This window comes from Meriones unguiculatus, chromosome 11, assembly GCF_030254825.1.
Source record: "Meriones unguiculatus strain TT.TT164.6M chromosome 11, Bangor_MerUng_6.1, whole genome shotgun sequence".
NCBI lineage: Eukaryota > Metazoa > Chordata > Mammalia > Rodentia > Muridae > Meriones > Meriones unguiculatus.
In genome coordinates, this window is record NC_083359.1 from 13,501,500 (window position 1) to 13,509,276 (window position 7,777).

The window sequence follows — 7,777 nt, forward strand, 5'->3', positions numbered from 1 at the left end:
AGAAAGTTACAAAATGCCAAGGTCCCTCCCCAGAGTTACATAAGCTTGTAATAATCCGGGAAGTCTTCAGGATCAACCATGCTGCTCTCAGGTTGTGCGCGGAGCTCCAGCGTGCATGAGCTGTCAGTGATGCCTCTGCAAACAGCCCAAATAGCCAACTGGCTTCCTAAGCTAGACTTGGGTGGAATCATTCTTTGGTATTTTGTCAGTGTCCTATCTATGACAGACAGCTACTCACACCTTCCCAGGAGAAGTCACACAGGCATGCCCTACAATTTGTTTATCCCGTTCTCTGGTGATGGACATTGGGCTGTTCCCACCATTCCCCAGGTGTGAGTAATGCTGAGCTCCCATGCTGCCATGAGTATGCAGCTTTGGTGTAGTTAGATAACATCGCTTCCCCATCCCCGAGCACAGTTTAGGTTGCACCGGCTGTAATGATCCTGCTACGAACACTGTGCCTTCCTTTCACCTTAGAATAAGCCATGAGAGGGCTGAAGAGATGGCTCGGTCCGCAAAGCACTGGCAAAGTGGGAGGACCCGAGATCCAGTCTCCAGAGCCCAAGTGAAAAGCTAGGGTTACGGAAGTGCATACCCGTGATCCCAAGGATAAAGGAGATGGAGACAGGTGGAGCCCTAGAAGCTCTTTGGTCAGGCAAAGTAAAGAGAGGGGGGAAGGTGCCTGTGGAATGACACCAAAGTTGTCCTCCGCCCCGTACATGTGTGCGCGCACACACACCAATAACCTGTGAGACTCCTTAGCTCAGTGGGAGCCTAGATTTCGCCATTTCTCACCCTCTCAAGTTGCCTTGGTTTTTACAGACACACCTGACAGCCTCACCTCAGGGCCTACCCACATTAGCTTTGTGAACTTGACACAGCCTATAGCTGTCTGACAGGGGACCCTCAACTGAAGAACTGCTTAGATCAGCTTAGCAGGTGCGCGTGTCTGCAGGGGCTTGCCTTGGTTGTTGATTGATGTAGACGGGCTCAGCCTACAGTGTGAGGTCCCCTCGGCAGGAGGTCTCGAGTTGTAGAAAGCTAGAGGAACACACTAGAGAGAGCAAGCAGCCTTCTGTGATTCCTGCCTGGAGCCCCTACACTGACTTCCTCCAACGACAGACTGTGACCTGGAAGTATAAGCCAAACTACTCCCTTTTGCCCCACCCCCACCCACAAATTGCTTTTGGTCAGTGTTTTATCACAGCACCAGAAGGGAAACCAGAACTGGGCCTTTGCCTTTGCAGATTCCTAGACCTCTTTTCCTGTCAACCTTTGCAGGGTTCTCTTCATTCTCTCAGGAACCAGACCAGAGGTCCTACCTCTTGAGATGGCTTCCCTAGCCAGCGTCTCAGAAATCTCATCTCCGTTTGCTTGGTTTTCCTTGAGAGCAGGTCTGAGGCTGGGCCTCCCTGTCAAGAACAGAAGTCCTGAGCATTTGTTTCCTACAAACACTTCCATCTCAGCCAACACATAACCTGCCTTTATTGCTGACCAGAAAACTGGGGGTCCTCATCCTGCAGAAGAATCTGTGACAAGTGCCCAAGGACCTCAGTTCACTGTCCCCTACATCTTGTAAAGCTGATGTCCTGCTCAGTAATTCCTGGCTGGGTGAAACATGCAGTTAATGTCTCTAGAGGGGAAAAAAATGCATTCCGTGTCTCTCTCCTCCCCCTCTTCTTCCAGCTCCCTAGAGCATCCCACAGGAAATTGGATTTGAGCTTTCTCTCATGACTTAGCAAAGTCACTTGTTGATCAAAGCCCTCAGCAGCTCAATCTGCCCCCAATGGGGACTCCAGTCTGAGAAGCCAGCTTTAATCTGAAGTCTCTTTGATCACTCTCTACCATGCGGGATGGGCCCGACAGGAGGAGGGCTCCCGGGATTTTATCCTACTCACAGAGAAAATGCCACTTCCCTGGAAAACCAAGCTAGCCAAGAGCTGAAATTCAGAGCTCTTGCTTACAGACCAAGCCGTGTCACTAAGCTTGCCGTGGCCAGTAAATGAGATTGTGCACACAAAGGACTTATGGCAGACCCCATCCAATGTGAGTACAGTAACTGTGGATGGAAAAAAAGCTCATCACCAACAGGATCATGGAGGCGATAGAAGGAGGAGGGTCAGCTGCAGGACAAGTCACACTTTTCTGAGCTGTGCCTTGCTCTCCTCCTCTCCTGAAACCATCTGAAGATAGCTCTGCCTGCTCCTCGGGTTCCGGCCCTGAGACTCTGCGTTTGCTCTTGATTCCGTCAGCTGCTTGCCAGATCTCCCAAGTGGCCAGCTGACACTCATCAGCTTGCTGGACCATGAGCTCTTCACACTGATCCTTCTGAAAATGCTCTCTTCCACACCCATGTCTCACTGTAGCTTCATCGCAGCACACAGCCCTCTTTGCCACAGGCTTCGCTCCTCCTTCGTCATTGGAGGCTCTAGACAGAGTATCCTCTAAGAGCCTTGGGGCAAGCATCTTGTCTTCTCACACCCTGCCACCTCCGCCCAGGGAGAAAAGCAGGAACCCTGACGCTTCAGAAGGGTCTGTGTCCAGTGAGGTTCTCTTCCCATTCTCACTTCTTTTGGCATTTCTTTAATGAGCTGTTTGTTTCCTTTGTGGCTGGCTGGCTCCTCAGTGTTCTATTCTGTCAGCAGCAACCGGAAGAGCCACTCAAGGAAGAGGGTAGCAGGTGCAAGCCTTCAGCATGCCTGTTCAGCTGGGCATGCTCACCTCACCTTCAGAAGCCCTGTTGCAGAGCCAGGCTGGCTCGGCCAAGCTGAGTGAAGGAACATGAAGTCCTTGAGGTGTAGGTGAGGTCAGTCTGTTTCAAGCACTGTTTAAGCTTGTCAAGGCCTTGAGCAAATTCAAGTTCCCATTTCTTCCTCAGCTGGGCTTGGTGCACAGCTGTAACCCCAGCTTGGGGGTAGGACAATCAGAAGTTCAAGGCCAGCCTACTAGACTGTAATTACATGTAATTGTAATATAATACATGGAAGCCAGCTAGACTATAACAGAGGCCAGCCTGGACTACACATGGAGGCCAGCTGGGACTAGATGAGATATTCTTTCTCTCTGTGTCTCTCTCTGGCTCTGTCTCTTGGTCTCTCCCTTTCTCTCTCTCAAACAAAACAAAAACAACCAAGTGGGGCTGGAGAGATAACTTGGCGGTTTAGGGCATTTGCTGGTCTTACAAAGGATTCAGTTCCTAGCACCCACATAGCAGTTCCCAGCACTCCCAACCACTGGTAACTCCCGTTCCACGGGCTCTGACTCCCTCTTCTTGCTTCTGAGGGCGCCAGATACATACACAGTGTGCATACAGACATGCAAGCAAAGCACCCTGTCCTAGTTTGTGTCTCTGTTGCTGTGGTAAGACACTGACCAAGAGCAACTTGGAAAGGGAGGGGTTTATTGGGCATACAAGTTACAGTAGTCCCTCATCAAGGAAAGCCAGGTCAGGAACCTGGAGGCAGGAATTGAAGCAGAGATCATGAAGGGAAGATGCTTACTGGCTTGGTCTCCAGTTTGCTCAGCTTGTTTTCTTATGTTACCCAAGACCACCAGCCCAGGGCACTAGATTTATAATCCACCACCGTATGGGTGTTGGGAACTGAACGCATATGGCCCTCTGCAAGAACAGCATTGGCTCTCCATTGCTGAGCCATCTCTCCAGCCCCTAATCATTTTTCACTTTTGTACAAAGAAAGCGAGAGTTGAAGATGGGGAGTGGTGTATGGGGCAGAGGGGTCTCTCTGAGTGTCTGAGTCTCCCTGGAAAGATCTGTTCTTCAGGTGCCTCTGCAAGATGAGGAGCTTGGGTGCTATGAAGCTGTTGGCTGTATGGTAGGGTCACCATGCTCAGCCCTGCACCCCAGGCCAATAAGCCAGGCTCTCCAGAGCTCTGAGAATGCTATCCTCAGGGTACCACTTTATTTCCATAGCAAATTAGAACCTAGACTAACTTTTTTTTTCTACACAGTGGGTCACCTGACATTTCATTAGATGGTACCTGCCAGTAAACAGCAGTGAGGTCAGAGAGGTCAGCTTGGATCTAACAGCCAAGAGTGAATCCCGAAATTGGGCTTGGTGCCTCTCGTATGAACTTACTGGTCAATAATTTGAGGGGTAGACTTCAGGTGGCAGTACTTTCAGGTAACCATAACTCTTGGAAAGTAGAGATGGGAGGTTCAAGGTCATTTTTGGCTACTTAGGATGTTCCAGTCCAGCCTAAGTACAAGAGATCAAGCCTCTAAAACAAAACAAAACAAAACAAAACAAAACAAACAAACAAAAAGAAAAGAAAAGAATCTGACTGGCTGGTGAGAATCAGAGCCACAGAAAGTTAAGATCCACGGTTGGGAAACGGAGGCTCTTGGAGAGGGCAGCTCCACTCCTTTCTACGATTGCAGTGTGGTTTCTTCCTCCCAGGTCCATTAACCAGGAAGTGCTAAAGGCACCGCATCACCTCAGTCTGTCCTTCTGATTGCCTGAGTAAAATCCACCGAGTTTCCCCTGAGATCGACAAGTCATCTCTCAGCACAGAGGGCTGGGCCAGAAGTGACTCTACCCTCAACTGCTGTATTTGCGGATCAGAGCATCGTCTCCTCTTTGGTTACAGTGATCCTTCCAGGGATGGGTGCCAGAACTAATGGAAGGTACATTTGAGCTGTGAGATTCTGTGGAGGGACAAATAGTCCCTGGGCTCTAGCTGCCTAAAGTGTTGGACATGAGCTTGCCGAGGGGCACGGACTGGACTGGATCCACCTTTACTCAGAGCTCAAGGGAAGAGTGGAGATACATCTGCAGAAACCATGCTGGTGGTTCACACCTGTAACCTCAGGGCTTTGGAGGTAGAGACAGGAATTTTGAATTCGAGGCCATCCTCTGCTATTGGCCAGCCAGAACTTGGTAAGGGGTAGGGAGAAGGGAGGAGTCATCTATCTGTTTGCTTTGAATTTACCCCCTAGGATATCCAGAGGGAGGAGATTCTGAGGGAGAGAGAAAGAATGGTGCTTAGATATCTCAAGCAAAAGACAGCTAGCTCTTTTGCTGTTAAGTTTTCCTCTGTAAGTAGCCAACGCTCTAATCACCCTGCTTTCTCCACACAAGCCTCCCTCTTTAGGCTCTGGTCCCAGACCCTCTTCTTCCCCGAAGGCTGACTGATGGGTAACACACATTTCTAGCCTTAGGGTACAATGCTTCCCTTGAGGTCACCTACCATCTGTCCTGTTGTTCTGTTAAATTCTTCTCTAGTTTCTTGGCATGGTGTACTAGACCCACAGTCAAGGTGAGCCTCCTGAGAACACAGGAAAAAGGAATGGAGCCCACCTCCAAAACCACCACTGCCCCTAGGCCTCCACTCCACCTGACATTTCACATGGGACCTAATAATGCTGGCTTTATTGTCTAGTACAATTTACATGTATCCTTAGCCTTCTGGGCATGCTTTGTAGGACAGATTTCAAATGCCTGCAAGAGACTATGATTAAACCTCAGCTGTGTCCGGTGGCTGAATTATTCATTTCAGGGACTGCCCCTTCCTCTGTGGACTGGATTGGCCTAGATAGGAAAGGTGAGCTTGGACTTTCTCAGAAAAAAAAAAAAAAAATTCAAATACCAGAGCTAGAGTAGCCAGTGTCTCACACATGTTAAATCTTTATCCACCATCATCTCACACATGTTAAATCTTTGTCCACACCGACCCCTCCCAGGTTGGTTTTATTATTTCAGACAGTTACTAGTGATGTTGAGGAGTGTGTTTCTTCCCTGGGTTGGTTTCATTCTGTGTATAATGCCATGGATTCATTTGCTTATTCATTCAGCAGGTTTCCATAAGGAACCTGCCACATACCACCATGAAATTCCTGGGCATCCTGTGACAGGCAAATGGGTGGTACACCCCCTCCTGAGGATCACAATCCAGAGAGAGGGGAAGGCACCGTGAAAATGAACACACAAGTAACAGCCAGTTGAGTAGGGAAAAGGAGAAAGGCCCTCCCAGATGGTAGGGGCAAATGTGGTGTTGAAATGCAAGTCCAGCACTCAGCAGTTGTACTAATGATTGACCATCCTGACTCCATCTTAAAATTCGAAGCCATCTTATTACAACGTCAAAATAAGATCATTTCTTTTTTCTGTAAAACTTAAATTTTACCAGGTCTTGACCCATTTTCTAGAAGTTGACACATTCTACACCCAGTACCAGTGGTTCTCAACCTTCCTAATGCTGCGACCTTTTAATATAGTTCCTCCTGTGGTGGTGACCTCAACCATAAAATTACTTCTGTTGCTACTTCATAACTGTAGTTTTAATTCTGTTATGAGTTGTCATGTAAATGTCTGTGCTTTCCAATGGTCTTTTGTGGGTCTTGACCCACAGGTTGAGAACCAGTGCCCTACTCCCTGACCTCTACCCTCATAAGAAAAGACATTCTGCCAAATAATTTTGAAATGTTCAGCCACGTTCCTACGTTAATGAAAAAAAAAAAAAAGAAAAAGAAAAAGAAATGAAAAGGAAAGGACATGACTGCTCCTAGGTATGGTGGAGGAGAAGGTTTCTTGTAGATAAAAGGGAGAGCACAGCCAGAGTCAGAGACATATGGGAGAGTCTAGAATGGACATGACCCTGACTGAGCTGGGCCATGTGGGGAGAAGGGGAAGGAAAGGGAGAAGGGAAAAAAGAGGTAGCAGGTGCAGCAGCCAGGAAGCCCCCCCAAACGAGAGTAGACAATAGAGCAGGTAACCAAAGTGGTTGGATTATACAGGGAAAGGCAGCTGGAGGAAGGGCAGCCCAGCCCCTAGGATGGAGAAGTGTAGGGTAGGAGTGGGATATGCCCACCAGGAGGGCCCTGTAATGGGTAGGGACTAGGGGATGCAGTGAGAACCTGGCAGCCACTGTCTACTTTGATAGGCACCTTAGCCATTTGTCCCAGGTTTGAAACCCAACACTACCAAAATTCCTCTGGAAATCTCCCCAACCCTTGAAAACCCCCTCCCCTCCTAGTCTTGTAGTTTCAGAGGTTATATAAATTCCGCCTTCTCCTGTGTTCTGTGCTATTTCCTTAAACCTCACTTTAGGGAGATAGCCTTGTCTGACAGGAAAAACAACAACAACAAACCCATGCTTATTTCGACTAAAAGAATTTGGGTAACGGTCTTTAGTTCTATGGGATTAACATTACAGTGCCAGCTTCAGCTGCAGTTCTAGGGATACAGGGCTTACTAGACTCTCTCTCTCTCTCTCTCTCTCTCCCTCTCTCTCTCTGACTTGCTGACTCTTCTCAGTCTATACATCACACCACCCATAGCTGATTGAACCATGTCTAATCTACAGAGCAGAGTGACAAATTGATTTCTGCTCTTCTAAGCATATGCCACAGGAGGAGAACATGAGTTATGCCTGCCTGGCTCATCCATTCCCTGGTTCACCAAACACAAGCTGTGGGTTGGCCCATGACCTAGGTACCAGGACCCAAAGATAAATGATGTGATATTTTATTGGAGGTAATAAGGTTGCTATGAGAACCTAGAGAAAGGCTCTGATTCTGCTAAGAGCCAAGTTGAAGAGGTTACAGGGTCAGTGATGCCTGGGTGAGTGTTGAAAGAGGCTTGGGGGTTTTCTGGAAAGATAGAGAAGGGGGTCAAAGCACAAGCGTTAGCAGTCATGGAGGCAAGGAGACCATGCAGAGAGGTACAGGCTTTTCGAGGAAACCCTCAGCAAAGTGCCCTCAAATAGCCTGTGGGCTCAGATGCCACCCATCCACAGGGCCTGCCCCTGCGCTTGGCCC